This window comes from Triturus cristatus, chromosome 8 (assembly GCF_964204655.1).
Source record: "Triturus cristatus chromosome 8, aTriCri1.1, whole genome shotgun sequence".
Lineage (NCBI taxonomy): Eukaryota > Metazoa > Chordata > Amphibia > Caudata > Salamandridae > Triturus > Triturus cristatus.
In genome coordinates, this window is record NC_140591.1 from 865,604,340 (window position 1) to 865,627,554 (window position 23,215).

The 23,215-nt window shown below is 52.8% G+C and overlaps 1 protein-coding gene across 6 annotated transcripts in view; it reads left to right on the forward strand.

The window, feature by feature from the left end:
* The window catches only part of LOC146805193 (putative protein ARB2BP), a 208,836-nt gene that overhangs the window by 181,642 nt on the left and 3,979 nt on the right, over nt 1-23,215 (forward strand). The gene's annotated exons all lie outside the window — the stretch shown is intronic.

The following is a 23,215-nucleotide window of genomic DNA, read 5'->3' on the forward strand; positions in this document are numbered from 1 at the left end:
GGTTCCTCGATGGTTTTAAGATACCATACGAGGGGCCACTGGTGTCCAGGGACGCATTGAACTTAAAGTCAGCCAGGGACCTGCCCGGGGTGGTAGCCCAAAAAATACAAAAAATACAAAAAATAAAATAAAAAAGGAGTTGTCAGCGGGGAGGGTGGCGGGGCCGTTCAGCAGCGCTCCCCTCGACGACTTTGTGGTTTCACTGCTGGGGGTGGTACCAAAGAAACAGCAGGGCGCCTATCGCTTGATCCACCATCTATCATACCCGGAGGGCAATTCAGTGAACCACTGGTTAGATGAGGGGGCATGTTCTGTGTCGTACTGCTCACTGGACATGGCCATTGACCTGATACGGAGAGCTGGAAAAGGGGCGTGGCTGGCCAAGGCGGACATTGAGTCTGCATTCCGCCTGCTGCCGGTTCACCCCTCCAGCCAGCACCTGCTGGGTTTCAAGTGGGCGGGGCAGTTTTTACCACTGCTGCATGCCAATGGGGTGCGCAGTCTCTTGTGCCTACTTCGAAGCCTTCAGCTCGTTCCTTCAGTGGGCATTGGCGGACCTCCATGGGATCACGCAGGTGACCCATTACCTAGACGATTTTTTGTTTTTTGGCCCTGCAGGAACAGGAGAGTGTGTGGCAGGGTTGCGGCGCTTTGAAGATATGGCTGAGTACCTAGGGGTTCCCCTTGCCCCAGGTAAGACCGAGGGGCCGGCACAGGTCCTGACCTTTTTGGGTGTGGAGCTTGACACGGTTAAAGGTGAATCGAGGCTTCCCGCTGATAAGGTTCAGGGCATGCAGCAGGACATCCAGGCGCTGCTGGGCAAGGACAAAGCGACCCTAGGGGCTGTCCAGAGCCTGGTGGGCAAGTTGAACTTCGCAGCTAGAGTGATACCAGCTGGCAGGGTATTCTCACGGAGGCTGGCGGGGGCCACGGCCAAGGTAGTACAGAAGCACCACTTTGTAAGGTTGGGTTCAGGTTTGAAGGCGGATCTAGCGACGTGGGCGGAATTTCTCATCGATTTCAATGGTACGGTGATTTGGAGGGCCCCTTGGATAGCCAGCCAGGAGCTTTGCCTGTTCTCAGACGCTTCAGGGAGGGAAGGCTTTGGCGTAATCCTGGGCGAGGAGTGGTGTGCAATGAGGTGGCCGAATACATGGCGAAAAAAGAAAGTAACGAGCAATATTGCAGTGTTGGAACTCTTCCCCATCCTTGTAGCCCTGCACTTATGGCGGGCAACGCTAAGTGACAAAGTGGTGTTCTGGTCGGACAACATGGCGGTGGTGCACGCAATAAACGGCCTTACCGCCTCTTGCCCGCTAGTTTTAAGCCTGCTTAGGGAATTAGTGAAGGCAGGACTGCGCAACAACATAGAGTTTAGGGCGCGGCACATCGCGGGTGTCAATGTGGCAGCTGACGCTCTTTCTCGCTTTCAGTGGCTCCGGTTCCGAGAGGCGTGGCCGCGGGCAAGGGCGGAGATGACACCGTTCCCAGCACCCCTTTGGCGCCTGCTACGGTGGGGGAATGACTGAGGAAGATGGGGGAGAAGTCCCTGGCGCCGGCGACACAGAAGAAGTACAGCTCCCAGCTAGCGACATTTAGAGCAGTATTGGAGGCGCAGGGGGGACAAGCCTTGGGGAGCGAGGAACAAGTAGAGAGCTTCGTAGTGTGGGCCAAAGAGAACGGCAAAAGCCACTCATGGACATGTGGTCACCTGGCTGCCGTGCGCCACGATACCAGGCTAGATGGGGGTGTCGACCCAACGGGGTCGTTCAAGATCAGGGCGGCCCTGAAGGGGTGGGCCAGGGAGGAGATCAGACAACCGGACACTAGGGCGCCCATTGAATTCATTGACCTGCAGCACATTCTAGACGCAGTGCCCCTGGTTATTCACTCCCCGTTCGAAGCTAGGCTCTTCGCAACGGCATTCTGCCTGGCCTTCTTCGGGGCCTTTAGGGTTAGCGAACTGGTGGCGAAATCCAAGGTCGACTTGTCTGGGGCAGTGCTGGGAATAGCAGATGTCGGTCTCAACGTAGCACTGGAGCTCCGCATCCGGAAATCCAAGACGGACCAGGCGGGGAGGGGGACAACAGTAGTCTTACTAGCACTGGGGGACACCAGGTATTGCCCGGTCCATACAGTCAGAGAGTACTTGGGCATGCGCCCAGCGGCCCTGGGGCCCTTCCTGATGCATGCGGACGGGGCCCCCCTCACCAGGTTTCAGTTTGACCGCATCTTGGGGGCCGCCCTTGCCAAGGGGGGTTTGGCAGGAAGTGGGCGCAGATTCTCCTCCCACTCTTTCTGAATTGGCGCCGCCACCTCTGCAGCTAAGGCCGGCATGGGTCCTGAGGGCGTTAAGGGTGTGGGGCGTTGGAGCTCCGACTGTTTCTAAAGATATATCCGGCCTTGAGGCCGCGGTATTCTTGCAGGCGTGGGGCGAAATATAGGTGCACAGTATATGTACATTACAGAGTGTTCCATAACGTGTATACCCCAAGAGGGTTGGGTGCAAATAAATATACAACTGCCTAAAGCTGCTTCATCGTTTCATTTGGCAGGCCACCAGGTATGGTTGATGGGACACTCTTACATCACAAGGCTGGAACGCTGGGCAGCACACAGGAACTGGTCGCAGAGTTTCGTTAACACACAGTTCGTATGGTTGGGCTCCCTGGGGATGAAATGGAGCGAAGCACGGGGCACAATCGAACAGCGCCTGGCGGCCGGGGGGGCCCAGCCGTCGGTCCTCATCTTGCACCTTGGGGGGAATGACCTTGTTGCCAGGGGGAGGAGGGCTCTGCTACAGTCCATGCAAGCTGACTTGGCAGCCATCCGTCAGGCACTGGGTTCGTGTGAACTCTGGTGGTCGGAGATTGTCCCCCGCAGGACTTGGAGGGGAGCCAAGTCCCCGGCTGCAGTAAATAGGTCGCGCAGGAGGGTCAATAGGTCCATGCAGAAATTCATGGAGCACAGGGGCATGGGTTTCATCAGACATGCGTTGATCCAAGAGAAGGTAGAGGGGTTCTATGAGGCTGATGGGGTACACCTGTCCAGGGTAGGGATGGACATGTTCTTGCTGGATGTGCAAGAGGCGCTCGCAGGGGCAGGGCATCACTAACCGCGAAGGGGGAAAGGGGGGGCTCTGGCAGCGACGGGAGCCTTCCCAGAGCTGTGGCGGAGTTACAGGGCGATCTGGAGGCAGAAGGGTACAGTAAGGGTACCTCTGCGACAGTCGGTAGAGTAAGGGTACCCCTGTCCGGCACAGTAAGGGTGCCGGAGCCAAGGTCCGGGAGCCGAAGGAGGTTCTGGGAAGACCGCGACGGCGCCCCGTTAGTCCTTCGGGCGGTTGGGGGGCCTGACCAACAGGTGGTGTGCCACAACACGCTCCGCCCCGTTAAAAGGGGCGGGAGTATTAGACAGATCACGTGATCCAAAGGAGGATCTGAAAAATGTGCCGCACTGCCGGGCATCGACCCACCGTGCGTGCTGGCTCGCAAGGCGGGCGGAGCAGCGAGGGGCTGCTTGCCCTGGATCGCCCGTAAGATAACCCACTCTATTGTCATACTTATGTTGTATGAAATAAACCTGCAGCGGTTCTTCACCCATAACTAATGTGTCAGTGTAATCATTGGGTGATGTCTGTGCATACGTGTTGAGTGGAGCGGATGACGGTGTGGTCACTAGGGCAGGGAGCACACGCCCAGGACAGCGGTCACCCACCCACAGCAGGCTTCATATTACCCTTGACCTTTGACCCCCATCCGCCTCGGCATGGTCTCTAACGGCAGATATATGGAAATCTGTGTCTTATACCGGCCAACTCGCGTAGTCTCGTGCCGCTTGTGAGCAGCGGATCCAGTCATGGCTTTTGAATGGGGGGGGGGGGGACTTTAGTCTTGCAGGGATAGAGGTAGAAGGGAAAGAAGTACGAAAATGAATAGCGAGGGCACTCGCCCAGCTGCTCGCACTGATAGGGGGCAGTTTGAGATCTCCGCTCTCTGTGCGAGGATTCCTCGAAGAATCGCCCCAGAGAGGGCCCTGATAAAAAGATCCGCAGTCGCAGAATTCCAATATCACTTCTGTTCGTTTCATGTTCATATTAATACAAATATGTTTACTACAAGGTGTTTGTTGCCACAGCCTTGCTCTGCAAACAGGAAGTGCTACTGTTGCCCCCCCTCCTACTCACGTTATTGACCGAGGAAAGAAAAAAGTCTGAGACTTGGGAACACCTCCTCGTCCTGCAGATACAACAACACACCTCTGCAGCAGGTGCATTGACTCGTTCGTCCTACAACCAGGCCGGGGGAGCGTGCTCTGTGTGGTGAAAAACATTAAACTATTGTGAAGCGGCGGGTATACCCAGAGTCGCAGCGCACTTAGTGCAGAGGTTGTACATTATTTTATGTTGATATGTTTCCTGCTCTGTGGATATGGCTCTAAGCGCTATGTACAAAACTCGATAGAGACCGAGAGCTCTTCGCACAGGGAGCGGTGAACAGTGCACACCCAGTGTGGAAATCATGTAAATAAACCGAAAGAGGGAAAGTGGTATTTTAGGAACACCCCAAAGCAGATAGGTTAGCACAGACCCCCCAAAGGGGGTTGTGGAGCAGTGTTAAAGGCTATTTGGTGTGCAGGGAGCCTGCAGCCTAGAAGGTGAAAGCGACTCCTGCTCCCCAGATGGGTCCGAAGAATGCCAGACAGATATAGATAGGGACCTTGGGAGTCAGCCTGAAGGAAGGCCCACCCAGGCAGACAGCATGAGCCAAGACCACACAGGCAGGGCCCCCATGAGGCGCCCCCCGTGCCATTAGGAATGGGAGGTCCAGAGAGAGCCCAACAGGTGTCAGCGTTAGTAATTCTGACCTGTAGTGTTTAGGTGTGCCCAGTGTCCACTGGGGTCATTGGATCTCCTGGAATCCTTCCGGTAGGTGTTGGGATCCGGAAATGATTGCTCTAGGGCCTGTATATATTTATTTGGGGTACAGTAGTATGGTGCCTCTGGTTGTATCCTTAGTGTGGTGGTTATGGTTGGTGGATTGGGCTTGGTGCTCAGGGCAGGTTTTTACGGTTGCACGACAACAATGATGCAGGGATTTAGCTCTTCACTGGTCTTTCCAATGTATACCTGGTCACTGGGACATTCAATAGCACGGATCACATTCATTGTAGTACAGTTCATTGATGCTTCTTTCATTATTTTCACATGTCCATGTATGAACTCTGTGCCTATGATAGCTTGATTGTGCACAGTACAGAGCCCCATCTATGGTTTTTCCTTAATTGATAGAGAAGGAACAACAGTCTCAGTAATACTTTTTCTCTGTTCTGCTTAACAATTGAGAGAATCAGGCTTTCCTTAATGCTCTGGGGTCGTCGGAGAGCTACTATAGACTTTGGGGCAGATTTACAAGCCCTTGCGCCACTTTTGCATCACTTTTAACATGGGAAAAGTGCTGCAAAAGTGGCACAAGGGGCTTGTAAATCTTTCCCTTTATTTCCAGGCCAAATGCCAGGGAGTTTGCCAGTTAGAATACAGTCTCAGTAGCATTAAATAACTAGACTGCTTTCAGCAACACCAGTTCTCTACTTTCATCCCCACTCTATGTTAAGATGATAGGCTCAACCACCAGACGGGGAGCGGGTGAGTATGGAGTTGAGGGTAGTGTCAGAAAGCAAAAGACACACAATTGATGGACGAAATGCAGAACTAATCAAAACATTCACCCCCAGTCAAGCGATCTGGGTTAAATCCATCATTCTTTTGCTCACCATGCCACCCCAGTTTAGGTTTAAATCTTTTTATTGATTACCAACATCCAACAAATATCAACAATGGTATCCACATCTTAAGCCTACAACCCCGTGGGCCGGCAGGTATCCTATTTACAATCCGCTCTCCCCTGACCCTACCAGGACTCCATCGATCTGATATCCAGCTTCTCGCCCACCACCCCTCATGGCTGTCCCCCTCTGATCTGGTAGGGACCAGAACGCTCTACCTGCTCCGCCATTTAATACTGAGGGACCTCCCCTCCGTTCCCTACTCTCTCTGGAGTGTGTCCCGCACCACCCCGCCCCTAGGCCACGCCCGACAGAGTGTCATCCTTTGGTTACCTCTGCTCTGGCCGGGGTGGTCAGCCCCTCGACTAAAACCCATCCCTGAGGACACCCGTTCATTCCCTATTTTATAAACTAACCAACTTTAACCCTCCCTCCCCTCCCTCCCCTTTCCTCCCCCTCACCTAGATCCCCCCCCCCCTCCCTCTCCCCCGTCCAGTGCCTTTGTCTGTGAGCCTCATGTCCTCCCGGTCTCTCTGTCCGAGCTCCCTTACCCAGGTGGGATCAGGAGTCTGGGCTTTCCTGTCCAGTAAGCCGCAAGAGTCTAAGGTATCTGGGACAGGTCAGTTCTCTAAATTCGGTGGCTAATAGGGACTGAAACGGCTGCCAGATCTCTTTATACTGCTCTACTTCCCCCTTTGCTGTTAGCGACATTTTCTCCATACCTAGCACGTGCCATAACCTGTGTAACCATCCCGTGACCGTGGGGGGTGTGGGTGTTCGCCAGTGGGTAATGATGTTTTGGATGGCTGACCCCAGCGCTATTGCTATCTGCCTGCCCCTGCGGGATTTTAGGGGGTACATCAGTGCGTTAGGGAGGCCCAGAAGAATGTAGGCTGGGAAGCGTGGCAACTCAGTTTTGAAGTGGAAGTCCACCGTGTCAAGCACCTCCCTCCAGTAAGCGTCCAGAAGAGGACATTCCCATAGAATGTGGGTCAGCGTTCCCGCTTGCCCGCACCCCCTCCAGCAAGTCGGCTCTTTGCTGCTGTCCATTGCGTGTATGCGGTCCGGGGTGTAGTACCAGTATGTGGAGACTTTCGTGAGGGTTTCAGTAAGGCCTGTGTGATATGCAGAGTGTCTCGCCCTGTACGCAATTTGTTCCCATTCTGTGTGACTTAGGGACCTGCCCAATTCCATCTCCCAGCGCGCCCGTCCCGGATGATAGAAGTGCGATGAGGGCCACTGGATGAGTTTATAAAGGTCACTTATGAGCTTCGCATCGGACGAACGCGTCAAGAGCCAGCGCTCGTACTGGGATAGTCGTCTATCTGCCGTCTCCCTCACCTGGGGGCTCATCGCCCAGTGGCGGACCTGCAGGTATCGCATTCTCTCCGTTTCGGGAAGCAAATAATCCTGTCTAAAGCTAGTGAAGGGAATAATCCCTTCTGAGGTGTATAGATGACACAGAGCCCTACATCCCGCCGCACGCCAGTGAGCAAACGCACCTCTCTGCATCCCCGGTGTGAAGTCCGGGTTATCTACCAGAGGCGTCAACGGGGAGGGGAACGTGGTTAACCCGTGTGCCAGGCTTGTGGCGTCCCACACCCTCAGCGGGACTCTAGTGATGAAGGAGGCATAGAGATTAGCGGGGCGGTGATTCCTACGCAGGAACGGCACTTCCTGCAATGGTCTACCCGCCACCGCCTGGTCCTGAAAGAGCCAGTGTTTATCCGATTCCCACCTGCTCCATTCCACGAGGTAGCGCAGCTGTGCTGTTTGAAAGTATTTGCGGAGGTTTGGGATGCCGAGGCCTCCGGCCTCCGGCGCCAGCATTGAGAGCGCCCTCCTCATTCTCGGTTTCTTACCCTGCCAGACAAAAGCGCCCGAGCTCGGACTGTGTCTGCCAGATCCACCCCGGCGGCGGCAGCGGAAGCGCCCGAAACAGATATAGCACCTGAGGCAGAATGGTCATTTTAACAGCCGCCACTCTTCCCAGCAACGACAGGGAACTGCGGTTCCACCTAGCCAATTAGTCTCTTATCTTCCTGCCCAGATCGGTGTAGTTAACTGCCGTCATGACGGGCAGGGTGGGGGCTAACTGGATCCCCAGGTACGGTACCGTGTCCGTCGACCAGACTATTGGGATTTGACGCTGCAGGCACGTCCTGGTCGCCGGCGCGAGCGATAGATCCAGGGCGACCGACTTCCCCATATTCATCCTGAATCCAGATACGTCCGCGAATGTAGTTAGTTCCTCGATGCACGCCGGCAGGGCCCGGAGCGGTTCCTCCAGGGAGAAGATCACATCATCCGCATACAAGCTGACTGCGTGGTAAAATCCGCCCATTTTCACTCCTTTTACCTCTGTGTCGTTCCGTATACGCTGTGCGAACGGCTCCATGTATAGAGCGAAGAGTATGGGCGACAGCGGGCATCCCTGCCTTGTGCCCCTCTCGATGTTGAAGCTCCCGGAACTGCATCCATTAACCCTCACTACTGCGGTCGGCGATCGGTAACAGTTGAATATCATGTTGCGGAACTTGTCCCCTATTCCCACCTTCTCCAGCACCCTCTCTAGGTAAGGCCAATGCACTCGGTCGAATGCTTTTTCAGCGTCTACTGCCATCAGCATTCTCTCACCCTGTATCCGTGACGCCTGCTCTATAATATGTGTAATTCGTTTAGTGTTGTCTACCGTCTGCCTCCCCGGAACAAAGGCTGCCTGGTCCGGGTCTATAAGCCCCGGCAAGAGGGGGGCTAGGCGAGCTGCTAAGATCCCCGTGTATAATTTAAGATCCACATTCAGGAGGGATATCGGTCTATAGGAGCCGCATTGTGATCTGTCCTTCCCTGGTTTAGGGATGACTGTCAGTGAAGCCCGCAGCAGATCTGGCGGCATGGCCCCCGGCTCCCCGAAGGTATTAAAGAGGCGCGTGAGTATCGGCGCGAGGGTAGTGCAGAATGTTTTATAGAAGAGGGTGGTATAGCCATCCGGTCCCGGGGATTTACCGTACTTGAGTTTGGCGATGGCGGAGATCACCTCCTCTACTCGAATGTCCCTGTCTAGACCCTCCGCTTGCAGAGGTGTCAACGATGGCAGAGACCGAGTCTAGGTACCTTTGCGTTGCTGGCGCGTCTGGGGTGTCCCCAGCATAGAGGTCTGCGTAGTACTGGCAGAAGAGCTCCGCGATAGCATCGTCCTCCGTGACTGCAGACCCAGTGGGGTCGATGATCTCCTTCACCAGATGCTTCTGTCTCACCACTCTAAGCCTGCTAGCCAACAATCGGCCGCACCTATCTCCCCCGTGTAGTAGGCATGCTTAAGACGGAGCGCTGCGTATTCCGCACGGTCCATATCTAGAGCCACCAGGGTCTTCCTCGCCCCCTGGAGCTGCCGCCAGATCCGGGGTGCCCCCGTTCGGCGATGTATATGTTCCAGTTCCCTAACTTTCTGCGTGAGTTCCTCTCGTTTACTCCGTCTTTGTGCGTTATCCGCTGCCGATATCGCGATGAATTCCCCCCTCAACACTGCTTTCAGAGCCGCCCATTGAGTCGCCCTGGAGGTATCCGGGTTCTCATTGTGGGTTTGATATTCCCGATTGGCGGTCGTCACTTGCTTGATTCCGTCTCCTCTGTATAATAGGGTGTCCCTCAGTCGCCACACTCGGGGGGGGGGGGGGGGGGGGTGCTGGAGACCGGCGGCAACGAGAAAGTAGCCAATACAGGGGCGTGGTCCGACATGGAGATCACCCCTATGTCCACCTCCGTGGCGAGACTGCGGACCGGTCCAGTGACCAGGAAGTGGTCCAGCCGCGCATACGTTTTGTGTGCATGTGAGTAGTAAGTATAGTCCCTTTCTACCGGGTGTAGGTGGCGCCACAGATCTTCCAGGCCCATGTCTACCAGTTGTGCCCTGCTTCCCGCTGAGAATTCCCCGGCCTGCGGTGAGCGTTGGGCGGATCTATCCAGTGTCGAGTCAAAGACTCCCCCTAGTATAATGTGCCGGTCGGGAGTAGCCGCGACTTCCCCCAGCGCCGCGTTGAGAAAGTGGCCTTAACAGGTCATTCAGGCTGTATAGGAACTCTATTGTGAAGGTAATACTCGCCACCTGGAATCTATAGACCAAAAGTCTGCCCCGCTGCTCCGCCCGCTTCTGGAGGACTTCTCCCCGGAAGCGGTGAGCCACCAGTATCGCCACCCCTGCCGTTTTAGTGTTATTGGAAGAAAAGAACTGTGTGGGAAATTTGTGAGAGCGCAGCCTAGCGCAGTCCCCGGGCAGGAGATGCGTTTCTTGAAGGAGACAGATGTCTGCCTGAGTATTCTCCAGTAAGGAGAGCACCGCACGCCTTTTGGTCGGGTTGTTAAGGCCCCGCACATTGAGCGTAACTATTTTAAGACTTGTGGGTGTCATGTAGGAAGACAATAGCGCCCGCTCTGTGTTCTTCGAGTGTCAAACACCAAATCCGTGAGGTCGCCTGCCCCACCTTACCTTTGGTCCCGCACTGGACGGAGTCTCTCCCCTCCCCGCTTCCCTCCCCTCCCGTGCCTGTCCCCCGTAAAGTTCCCGCCCTCCCTTCCTCCTCCTGCCTAAACTGCAACAAAAACAACTCTTTCCCCCCCCCCCTCCCTACCCCCAACTCCTTCCCTAACAACGAACATTCAACATTAAGGTCCTTCCCCCACTGTACCTCCCTCCCTAGCCCCCGTTCCCAGATCTTCACAGTCCAAGTCCGGTCCCCGAGGGGACAAGTCTGTGGTAATACTCTCCAGTGGACGTTAAGCCACCTACCCCCCAGCCCCCACCCCCCGGCCCCAAACCTGTAAGCTTAAGTAAGCTGTTGCGATCTCCCCCCGGAGTGCTTCTACGCCGTCAGGGCAATGTCACTGGAGCCAGTGTTCTCTGCCACCTCGGCTTCTGCGGTGTCTGTACTAGCCCGTATAGTGGGCGCGTCCGGCCGCGCCGATCGGTCCCGGGAGCGCTGCCTGGCCACTCGCCGCCAGCCTCCTCCTCCAGCGCGCCCCCGGCGCTGCAAAGGTGTGCCGTCCTCTCCGGCTGTCAGGCCCAGGACTCAACATGTTTCCTGCAGGGAGCGCAGTTGGTGTAAACTCCGTTCCATCAAAAGATGAGTCTGAATGGGTGGCCCCAGGCGTAGGGTGTGCGATGTTCTCTCAGGAAGTCGGTGGCTATTTTGAATGTCCTCCGTTTCTGCAGCGTGATTGCCGACAGGTCCTGGTATAAGGCCACCGGGTGCCCCCGGAAAGTCAGGGGCTGTCGCTTCCGTGCCTCCGCCATTATACGCTCTTTAAGTGTGTAGTCCGGGAGGTAGGCCAGGATGTCCGGGGGCGGCGTCGACCCCCTCCTTTGCGTCCCCACTCTGTGCGCCCTATCTATTTGAATGGGGAACACCTCTGGCTCCCCCAGGACCTCTTGAAACAGCTCTCTCAAGTAGCCTGCAATGTCCGTTCCATCTTCCGCCGATGGGACTCCTCGAACCCTTATGTTGTTCCGCCGAGACCTATTTTCTAGGTCTTCGGCATGCGCCTGGAGGTCAATCTGCTGGTCCCGGAGTCGTAGCACCTCTTGTTGCAATTGTTCAAACTCCTCGTCCCTCCGTTGGCTAGTTTCCTACACCGTGGCCACCCGTTCGCCCAGACCATCCGCCTCTCGTCTGATTTCCCGCACTTCACTAGCCACTTCCTTCTTCAGGACTTGGAAATCCTCTCTGAGAGATCCGAAGAGGGACTCCATAAAGGACCTTGTGAGCGGAGGCTCCTCTCCATCTGTGTTGGGAGCACTGCCCGAGGCGCAGGGCGACCGCTGCCCCCTGTCCACTCTTTGCGGTTGCCGGCCCAAGAGCTCGGGAAGGGTGCGCTCCCCCTTTCTCCCTCCTTTGCTGCCTGCCATGACTGCAGGGCCGGGACGGGCGGCGAATCTGTCACGTTGCTGGCCCGTCGCGGGGCCGTCTCCTGGGCTCCGAGCACCACCTCCGCGCCCCCTCGCCCTCCTGTCCTTCACCTCTGTTCACTCCGGTGCCGCGCCTCAGGCCGTGCCCCCGTCCGTTTGGGGCTCGAATCACTGCGCTTCCAGCTGTGGCCCCCGTCCACTCGGCCTCCGCCTCCCGGGCCGACGCGCCGACTCTCCCGGTGTCCGCTGGGGCCGGCCTCTCCGTTTTGTGCCTCAGGTCCGTCCTGTCTCTCTGCGGGGCCGTGCCGGCCTCCAAGCCGCTTCCCCCACTCCCACGCCTTCGGTCCACAGGATGTGGGTGCCCCCGTTCTTCTACTGTCTCCCCGGCCGTGCCGCCGCTGTGCCCACTCGCGCAGCGCCTCTGGGAGCTGTCCTCCGCTGCCCCTTACAGCCCCGATACACTTCCCCAGCCTCAAGCCCCACCGCAGCTTCAGTACCTTGTGTTCAGGCCTCTGCTTCCCGTGAGTTCCTCTCTCGAGGCTAGCCCTAGGCAGGGCGTACGTTTTCCGGGGCCTGGTCACTTCCCTGCCCACCTCCGCTCGCTGAATCACTCTCTGCCTGGATCGCTGCCGGCACTCTTGCTCGGGCCCCGGTCCTCCGCCACAAGGGGCAGCCGGCCCTGTCCCGAGCCTGGTCCCCTCTCAGTCTCGCGTCCGGGCTCGCCCTCCCTGCTCTCAGCTCAGCACTCCGCTGCTCCTCCGTGACCTCCTCCCCTGTGATCCGGAGGGTGACGTCTGCTCTTCCGTGGTCTGCAGTGCCTGGCACGACCTCCTCCTGCCCTCCGCTGTCGCCTCTGCTCCGTCTCTTGTACGGCCCATGTGGGGGGGGGGGGGCCCTGTCACCAGCCACCAGTCTGGGGGCGCAGAGACCCGGTCGCCCGCCGGGGGGCAACCCTCCGCTGCTTCGGTTCTCCTCCCCTTTCGCCGTCACTGCCGCTGGCGTCTTGCCTCTAATCCCCCAGCCGGCTCGGTCAGTCCGTACCCGCTTCCGACGTCCCCCGTCCTCCGGGGGCTTCTCCGGGCACCGTCGATCGCGGCACTCTCGACCGCTCCCCGCGGGCCGGGCCTCCCCGCACGCATCCCCCGGGCCTCCGCTTCTCCACCTGAGCTCCCTCTCGAACCTTCCTGCAGGATATCTTGTCTCGCCGCCTCCCACGACAAGGCCTCTCCGGCGAGCCCGGCACTCGCGTATGCCTCTGGCCGGGGCGCTCTCTTCCCCTCTCCCCTCTCCGTGTCTCTACTCCCGCGGCTCTCTGTTCGCCGCCCAGGCTCCCCAGAGGTCCCGTGCTTCCTCTCGACTCTCCCCTGAGCTCCGCCGTCCCTGCTGCTGTTTATGGCTCTGTGTGGGGGGAGATTTCTGCTGCTAGACCGGGGCTAGGAGTCCAACGGAGCGGGAGCCGGCAGGGAAAGCGTCCGCTCACTCCGCCATCTTGGCCACGCCCCCGCCACCCCAGTTTAGACCTGGCCATGTGCAAATCAGTCTTGACCCTGTACCTCAAGGAAACAGTCCAGCCCGAACTGCCAAGCCAGGTCCTCCCTGGACCGGAAACAAGCATCCTAGAACCGGTTTCGGGGTTTCACCCCTCTTCAGCCAGGATAGCTTGATTCCAGTGGCACAGTGAGCCCAGGACCCACGTTGAGGGTAGTGTCCCCTAACTTTGGGAATAGTGGGATCTCCTCCTTATTTATAATTTGCCGAACTTTATTTATTCCTGATAAAAGGTTTTGACACATAAGCCTAACATCATTTGTTGTACGTTTCTGTTGAAGTTGTGTCTCTCTAGTGGTAAACCAACTCGTCTCAAGCGTCTCTAAAGGAGTCTGTTTGGTTAGCCTCTTTCGCCAACCTTATGCCTTAGGTGGGAGACGTTCTGGCAATAATCCTCTTTATTGTGATAGTTCCTCTGGATCCTCATGAATCAACTATATGGTGAATTATCCTTCAGAGAGTGGGGACGGACATTGTTGCATCTGAGATGGCTGTTCGTATCCGTCACTTAGGTATATAAAGTTGTTCTCAATTTTCTCTACTGATGTACAATCATTAAATCCAAAAAATGAATCTTCATTTTGTCGTGGTTCATCAGAAATGAGATAACTGTCATGCACACATTTAGGATTTAGCCAATGATTGAAATCTAAGGGTCTTATCTCAGTTTCACACCAAATCATGAAAACATAATTGATGTATCTGGTTCACACAGCAAATTAATCTTTAAAAGGTTTATTACTGTGAATAATTCTTTCTTGATACTCCCCAAAAATATCCATAAGTAGAGGGATTGCCTATCTTTCCTGAAGTTGAGCTACTTTGAACTTGAGGTACTTTGGTTGGCCTGCTCAAGGCTGGGTCCAGTATTTCCATGTGCAGGGCTATCTAACTCTAAGGTTCTTCCTTCCATCTTGATTTGCTGTGGCACATTCGAGCTACGAGTTTGGTTTTTAGGTATCTTGGTAGCCACCTTACTGGCTTGTGTTGGGCACAGTGCACAGGACATCGAGCTGAGCGAATCACCTAATCTTAAATTAGGGTGCCTAAAACTCTTATGTAAAAATATTGTGTTTACTTAAAAACAGGCTGCATTAAAGAAAAAAAGCGGACACTTGAAATTTGCTCTGAATAATGAAGACCCCAACTCTTTTAGAAAGAGGACAGGGGCAATTTATTTCTTCCTGCCCCCACCGATAATTGATCTCTATTGCTCATCTTCATCCCTGCTCACGCTGCCTCTTAGCCTGTAAAAGCACTAGAATCCTTGATATCCAAGTAACGATGAACGAGCCTTTATTTTCATGCCCACTCTGTGTTAAGAAATGATAGGCTCAACCACCAGTCGGGTAGCGGGTGAGTAAGGTGTTGAGGGTAGTGTCCCCTTAATTTGGGGAACAGTGGGATCTCCTCCTCTTGCCCAGGCACTGATTTGTGGAGGGTCTTGTGTGGGGACGGGCAGAGGCTCTCTCATTTGCTCCTCTGGGGGGGTGGATGCTGCGCGTTGATACCCGTGCACAGTGTGTCCCCTTGCAACACTATTTTTGTGACTCGTTTCCACCTGTGTACCTGGCTCTGTGTGTCGTGGTCTCCTTGCAATCCTTGTGGATGCTGTCCGTTTACAACAGTGGCGTATCATGGTTTGATTAAATCAGAGGGGAGGTGGAGAAGGAAGTAAGTTCAACAGAATGTCAACGATAACAGTCAATGGGCCACCCGGATACAGGAATGAAGAAAGACCGGCAGCCCAGTCCAGCAAGTCTGTGGGATGGGTAAAAGGGTGAAGGGTGAAGGGGGAAGGGGGGTGGATATTTCCAACTGAACCAGCATAGTAGGACTTACAACAGTGCTTTAAATGGAAATAGAGAAGTGCATTTACTAAACGTTTAGCATACCAGTTTGCTCCTGAGAAGTGCCGGAACTCTCCCATTAAATGTATTGCAGCAGTGCTGGGAAGTGCATGTACTCTCCCTTTCAAATTGAAGCAGTGCACGTACTCCGTACAGGACAGTACCTGCCCATTTGAAGCACTGGTTCACAAGGACTTCATAGCCAGGCACTCTGGTTAGTTAGCACAAGTTCTCAGGTGCACTTTATTTGAGTGTAATTAAGAAGGAGCCAAAAGGCGATCGCCAGTTTATTTGCAAACGCGACTTACGTTTAACATGACTTCGAGCTGAGGATAGAGCAATCACAGACACCTTTTACCCCTCCAGGTGTTCGACGTTGACATGGCTGGAACAAAAAGAAAGAAGAAACTCAAATGAAGAACAACTCAAAGATACATAGGGAAAAAAAACACGAAACATTCACATAACAGTTCAGTTTTTAACGTCTTTATTTCGAATATTCTTCATAAAAGACAAAATATTTACATACATATAAATAATAACAATATTACATAATCAATGACATTATATGAAAATTTAGCGTAAAGAACAATAGAACAAAAAGAATTAAGAATTGATTAAAACCTCAATTAAATTAAATATGTGCATAAAGACGACAAGAGAAGATTATTATTGAACAAATACATATAAAAAGACACAACATCAATACTGGTCGGAGACACAATCTAGTAAAATAACGTACTATATGGGTTTTTCATGACGGTATGTTACAAACTGTCTTAGACCTTAATAACCAAGCCCATCCAAGGAATTTGGCCAATCCAATGGAAAGACATTCAGAGGTGTTAGTTCTTAGAATGAGCAAGGCTTCACTGCTCGACCGGGTCTTTAATCTATAGCATATAGGCTTTAGCCACTTGTGGCGTGGTTCACGGTAAGCATTACAAACAAACAAATGACCTATTGTTTCTTTATGGTCAAGAACAACTCAAAGATACATAGGGAAAAAAAACACGAAACATTCACATAACAAGTGCAGTCGTTCCCTTGCTGTATGTAATTAGATCACCTATCTAGAGAATCATCCCCTGCTGACCTCTGACCTTCGGCTGAAGCCTGAGACACAGAAGCTGCTCAAGCTGCTGGCACTGCGACCTCTGATCCCGTGACCCCTGTCTGCCGCTGAGACTGCTTAACCTGACTTGCCATGTGTGAAGTCGCCATGTGTGAAGTCATCTGGGAATCCTCTAACGTCATCAGTTATGGAGCTTGTATTTCCAAAACACGCAGAAGGCTTCTTACAGTGAGCCGCCATGTTGTAATTCCCGTGGAGCGCGCCTTCTTTCAAATAGTGTTAACACACATTTTACAGCATGAGTCGTTAACATTTATTGGTCAGTTACACATTATCAGATACAGAAAAGCACATGAAAATCCATCAAGACTAAAAAAAAATGCCAATATAAGGTTTTTTTTTCTCAAAAGAAAACCCGTTTCTCATCTCATCACATTTTCCATTATAGGATCAACAAGTTGTACTGCTAACTATGAGCTGACCCTACAATAATGGGAGATGCTTGCACCACAAAACAGGGGTTATAGTGGCAGTATTAGGTGCGCCCCATTTCTTACATAGGACTTACACAAATTTATAGCTGCTAAACACCCTGTCCAGCTAAAGAGCCCTACAGCAGACAAAGTCAGGAAGTGCAGATGTTTGTAACGGAGCTATTCAGACTTAACTTGTAGCAGACCTCCCCTAGTCTACACGATAAGCAGGCCTCAAACTCAAAATAACAGCTATTGGCACCCACCACACAAAGTGACCCCTCACACCCTCCCTCCTTGGTTTACTGTCTGCTGACTGCACTCTGTGTTAAAACCTCACCCAGCGCTCAAAAGTGACCGCAAGCTTGCACACAGCGCATTTAAACATGCATTGGCTGCGCGCGCGCCTCGCGCTGCAGCAGGTGGAGGGGAGAGAGGAGGGGGCCTGCGCGATTCCCTTGCGAGACCGAGCGGCTGGCGCCGCGATAATTGATACCATATGGCGCTGCAGCTCACTCCCGCAAGGAAATCGCCAGACGTGCATGCGTTGCCATTGAAGCCAATGGATCGCGTGCACGTTTTTGGGCGAAAAAGGGAACCGATGGCTAAAGGTCTCCTATGCAGCGCATGCGAGACCTAAAATACGATGAATTGAATTTCACTAAACTTAGCAATGAATACAAATTTTACTCAGATGAGTGGCTGTGCTTGGTTCGGTGTAAATCTGATCACTAGTTTTTCAGAAATTCGCATAGTATGTTGGATGGGCTTGAAAGGGTTAAACTAAAGAGAAAGCTTGGCAGTTGAAAAATTAGTTTTTTATTAGTCTATAACTTTTGTGCAGTTTGACATATTTAAAATACATTTGCCAGACGCGTAGAATAATTCTTACGTTTTATATTTTAATTTTATAAGTGTGCAGCTCTGTCATTGGGAGACACAGTTGAAAGGTTGTAGCAAACAAGTGTTAATTTGCTAATATCTGTGGCATTATTAGACAAATCCTGATCTTTTTGCATATATTATAATTTATTGTCTTCTGTAGATATGGCAGGTTGTGTGCCAATCTATCACAAAACGTTTTGATGTGCTAATAACTTGAGTGTTGTTTATCCCACACTCTCCCACCTATAGACAAATAGACCGCTTTAAAGCGTGGGCCGCACACTGGTCCCTCACGGACGCATGGAGGCTGCACCATCCCCAGACCCGCATTTACTCTTTCCACTCCATTCCTCATAATTTACGAGTCCGCCTTGACCGATTCTTATGCACTGCAGCGCTTCTCCCGCAAATATGCCACTCTGATTATCTGGGTAGAGTCGTCTCCGACCATGATGCGCACCTTCTCGGCCTCCAGTGGCGGCCCCCACGCCCCCCTGTTCCTACGTGGCGACTGTCACGGGAATGTCTCACGGACCAGACCTTTACACATGACCACCAACGTAGCATCCAGGACTACTTTACGCATAATGCGGGGACCGCGTCGTCAACCCTGGTCGAGTGGGATGGTTTCAAGGTAGTGGCCAGGGGAGAATGCATTCGGTACAGAACCGGGGTGCGACACACCCTGGAGCAAGCCCTAGAGAAGGCGGAGCAGCAACTGGCTACGGCCACTAAGGCCGCAGATCAATCAGTGGCGACGGTAGCTCAGGTCGCCCACGCCAAATCGGAGTACCAGGTGGCGTGCGTGGACTTGTGTCGTCACAATTTTCGGGCATACGCAAACCGAATGCATCGGGACCGCGATAAGTCGGGCACACTCCTGGCATGGCTTGCTAAGCAAGATACTGAAATCCGGCCTATTACTGCAATCATAAATCCCCAGGGTACCCTGGTGCAATCTCAGGATGAGATCCTCCAGGCGTTCTATCACCATTACTCGGCAGTCTACACTGTTCTCCCGTCTCTCGACCCCGGGGCCATCGACCACTTCCTCGACCCTCTTCCCCTTCCCCGAATTGCCGCTGTAGACCGTAAGGGGTTGGACGCAAAGATAACAACAACAGAGATTACAAGTGCGGTACGAGCACTGGCCCGCGGCAAGGCCCCTGGCCTAGACGGGCTCCCACTTGAATATTACGCCACTTTTGCCCCACAGTTGACCTCTCGTCTGTCAGCAGTATTGGACTCGGCGCTTAGACTCGGCGAACTGCCCGGCTCTATGAGAGCATCGGTGATCGTGACGTTTCCGAAACCCGACCGAGACCCTCAACTCCTCGCCTCCTACCGGCCCATCACGCTGCTCACAGCGGACTGTAAAATCCTGGGAAAAATTTTGGTGGACAGATACTCTCAAATCATATGCCCGTTAGTACACCCGGACCAGTGCGGTTTCGTTCCAGGGAGGACAACCTCTCATAATATTCGGCGCCTCTTTCACATTCAGGATCAGATTGGGGATCGCTTTCCGCACGCGGCGTGTCTGATCTTGGACATTGAAAAGGCGTTCGACACCCTAACGTGGCAATTCCTCTTTGCAGTCCTGGGGCGGGCTGGTCTCGGCCCCACGCTCATAGCCTATACTCGCCTACTCTACACCAATCTTACATCCCGGATCCGCCTCGGTCGCTATATCTCCCCGGAATTTGCGATACACAGGGGTACGGGACAGGGGTGCCCCCTCTCGCCCCTCTTATTCGCGCTAGCGGTAGAACCCTTGGCCATCCGGCTCCGTGGGGATGGGTGGGCCTGGGGTATCCCGCTGGCGGATGTCACACACTGTGTTTCTATGTATGCGGACGATCTTCTCATATATATACGGGATGTGACGGCGGATCTCACCACCGTTAAGACCGCCCTGACGGAGTTCGCGGAGGCCTCGGGGCTGAGGGTGAACTGGGACAAATCGATGGTCTATCCCCTCCACCCGGACGCCCCCCCTCGGGAGGTCTGGATCGGCGACCGGAAACTGCACTGGGCGACGGAGGGGCCCCGATACCTCGGGATCCGATTATATCATTCCCCACTCGACATTTTTGAAGGGAACCATCGGAGAGCACTAGCAGGGATACGATCCTCCATTGGGTTCTGGCGGAGTTTACCGTTGGCCCCGATCGGCCGGGTAGCCCTGGCAAAGATGATACTGGTCCCGCGACTTTTGTACTACTTCACCAATCTCCCAGTGATTCCCCCCCACTCCTTCTTCAAAGATTTAGATACGCTCCTCAGCTCTCTAATATGGGGGCAGGGACGACACAGAATTGCGCTGGCCAAGCTAAGACTGCCCACGACGCAGGGGGGGCTAGGGGCGCCTTCATTTGAAGCCTACTTCCTGGCGTCGCAGCTCCAATGGCTCTCATATTGGACGGCGGAGCGATACCTGCTTGAGACATGCACTGTCACGGGACATGTGCCCCTGCCCGAGTTGCGTCGCCTGCTTCTGCCGGGTTCTCGTCCCATGCGAACCTACCCCCTGCAGGTGGACGTTGCCCGGAAGTGTGTGCAACGTATCCACCGCATGGCACCGCGCTGCCCTCCATACACGCCATTACTACCGCTGGTCGGCTGGCCCAGAAATGATGGTTTTTTCACACCCGCCATGCTTCGGGAGTGGACGGCGAGGGACATTGTCGAAGCGGAAATGCTATTTGACGAGGGACAACTCAAGCCATACCGACAGCTCATGGAGGAATACGATCTGCCCCCAGGCCAGTTCCTGCTTCACCGTCAACTCCTCAGCCACTTTCGACCATATTCTGACCTCACGCAAGGGGAGCCTCCCACACACCCAGTCCTTCACACACTTACAACTGGGACGGGGTCGACACCTTATTACATGGTTGACTAAATCAATTGGGGACCTAACACCCCCACTGCTGGTGCCTCTCCGAGCCCTATGGGAGGAGGAGACGGGACGACCATTTCACGACAGCGAATGGGACAGAGCGATAGAATTCCCCAAAAAAGTATCCAGGAATGCCCGTTTTAAAAATATACAATTTCACATACTCCATAGGGCCTATTTGACGCCAGCGCGCCTGCAACGTTTTTATCCCGACACTACATTTCTATGCCCTCGCTGTCAGGCGCAGGATGCTGCCTTCCTTCACATGTTCTGGACCTGTCCGGGCATTCAGCACTATTGGACTTCGATCCACTCAACACTCAGGGATCTCACTGGGCTGACCCATTTGACTACCTGGGAGGGATGCGCACTGGGTATCCTGGGGTGGAGAAAACGACACAAGGTGTCGATGCGCTTCGTCTTCCTGGCCCACCTACTGGCCAAACGCTGTATAGCAATGCACTGGCGATCCCCCACTGGTCCTCCACTTGCAGCTTGGGTGGGGGCTGTTCTTAAATGGGCTGCTGCGGAGGAAGATGCAATACGAGAGGAGGAAGCCAAAGGTACCCGTAAAACCCCTATCTCTTTAGAATGGGCGCTCCTACTACACCAATTCAGACAATCTCAGACCCCACCTGCACCGGTAGCCGGCAGGAATACCCCCGACGCCGCACCGCCTAACGCGGTCCGGGTCTCCACGGCGAGGGATCCCCCCAATGTCCCCCCGCACCACCCACGGGCCAGCGGAGTTCCCCCCCCTGCTCACCTGATGCACCCCATGGCTCCTCATCCCGGACTGTGCACACGCCCACCCCCCCCTAGATGGGAGGCAGGAATATAGCTGAATAGGCAATGGCAGATTTGGGACATAGCCTAGACCTCGTCCCTCAGAACTCCATGGCATCCCCCAGTTTGGTTCTCCTCCCCAGTTTTTTATACAGGCAATGATCTGCTACCATACAGACCACTTCCACCCAGACCTAGACATATACGCACTCTCTATATGGATGTTGGTCTATTTGTTCACTCTTGTAGCGTACCCATTTTCACGAAAAATGATGTATGAATACTTCTATTCTTAAATGCCAATAAAAAGTATTTTCAAAAAAAAAAAAAACTTGAGTGTTGTTTAATGAATTTGTATGACATCTGGCTAGTTTTAAGCTGGTTAAGCCTACTTCTGGAATCACAAATTTCATGCAGATGGGTAAAGTGAACGGAGCAAGTTAAAAATCCGTGATTTGCCTAGAACTTTGATGCAGATTTAGAGATCTGCACAATACTTAGCAGACACGTAGCATATTTAGCTTACTCTTGATAATTTGAGTTTTAAGTTGATTTGTCAAGGGGGAGCACAGTTTAAAGTGTGGGGGGTCAAAAAGTGTCCATGTGCTAATAACGTTTATGCTTTTTGATGAAAATGCATGACAATTTACAGACCTTTAGCAAGGAGATGCTCTAAAGAAGAGCAAAGTGAAAAGGGTAGGGTAAAAAAAACATTGATAAGCTGATAATTTTGTTGATGTTTCATAGATCTGCTCAAAATTAGGTAGACACTTGGTATGTTTCACTTACTTTTGATACGTTTAATTTCATGAAGATCAATAGGGGTGGGCCTGGTAAAGAGTAGGAACAAGGTTTAATATGCTAATAACTTGGTACCTTTTGATAAATGTACACAAAATTATTCCGGAATTTACAAATTCAGTTTTCTGTTGGTATGTTAAGTTAAGACCAATGTAGGGGTCCCAGGTTTTATGCTGATTTGACAAGGAGGGGGGCATGATAAAGGGGGGTTAAAAAACCTTTAATTTACTAAAATCTTTGGCACTTTTTATAGATTTACATGAAAATTGAGAGGCCAATATTTGGCTTACTTTGGAAACTGCATGCCAAGTTGGCTGCATGGGGGATTGGGTGCTTACAGTAAACCACAATTGTTCGCAACCAAAGGATATGTGCAGCTGTAGTTAGTTAGAAAGTGGGTTGGTGCAGGACCGGGACACTGCTCACAGACGAAGGCCTTGCTGAATGGATTTAGACTTCAGTGTGATAAAGATATCTTATCATTCACCATTACCCCTACCTACCACGTGCCCACAAGACAAGTAAAACACCTTTCCATCTAATATAACAAATAAAGTGTATATGAAATTATGGTTAGCTTTGGTCGTAAGCCCCTAATTTATGTTGATATATAACTGCTGCTAAACTCAGTAAACGCAGTTAAAGTCCAGCAATGGTTAACAAATTAGAATTTAAAAATCCCCAACATTTCTCCACTATGGTAAGCTTTGCTCACTTGTCATGCGAGCCATAACACACACCCAACATAATGCAAATGATCTTATAATATTTTAAAAGACTTCACACCAATACTTTAACCACATTGGTGCTAAGGAGGTGGTGACACACCCTCAACCTCTGCCTGTAATGTGCTAAGGACGTCAACAGTATGTCCTAATGCTGGGGCCTGGAAATGCCTCTGTTGTTGGTGTATTCCAATTGTAAGTGAAAGCTGGAGATTTCCATCAGTGGGTCGGTTTGACCATTAAAAGCACCCTCTGAGATGGTGAAATAAAGACCTCTGGCAGCAGATGCCAATGTTCGTATTTTTGATAAGTTTCCCATTCATATATATATTTTGCTCTCACACTTAGAGTGGTATCATGAAATCGAATACAATTGACACTGCTAAATAATTGATAAATACTTTTTGTTTGTTGAGATTAGAAAATATCCTATCCTTCATTTCTTGTTCTGCTCCTGTGAAAAACTATCTTGCATTACGATTGC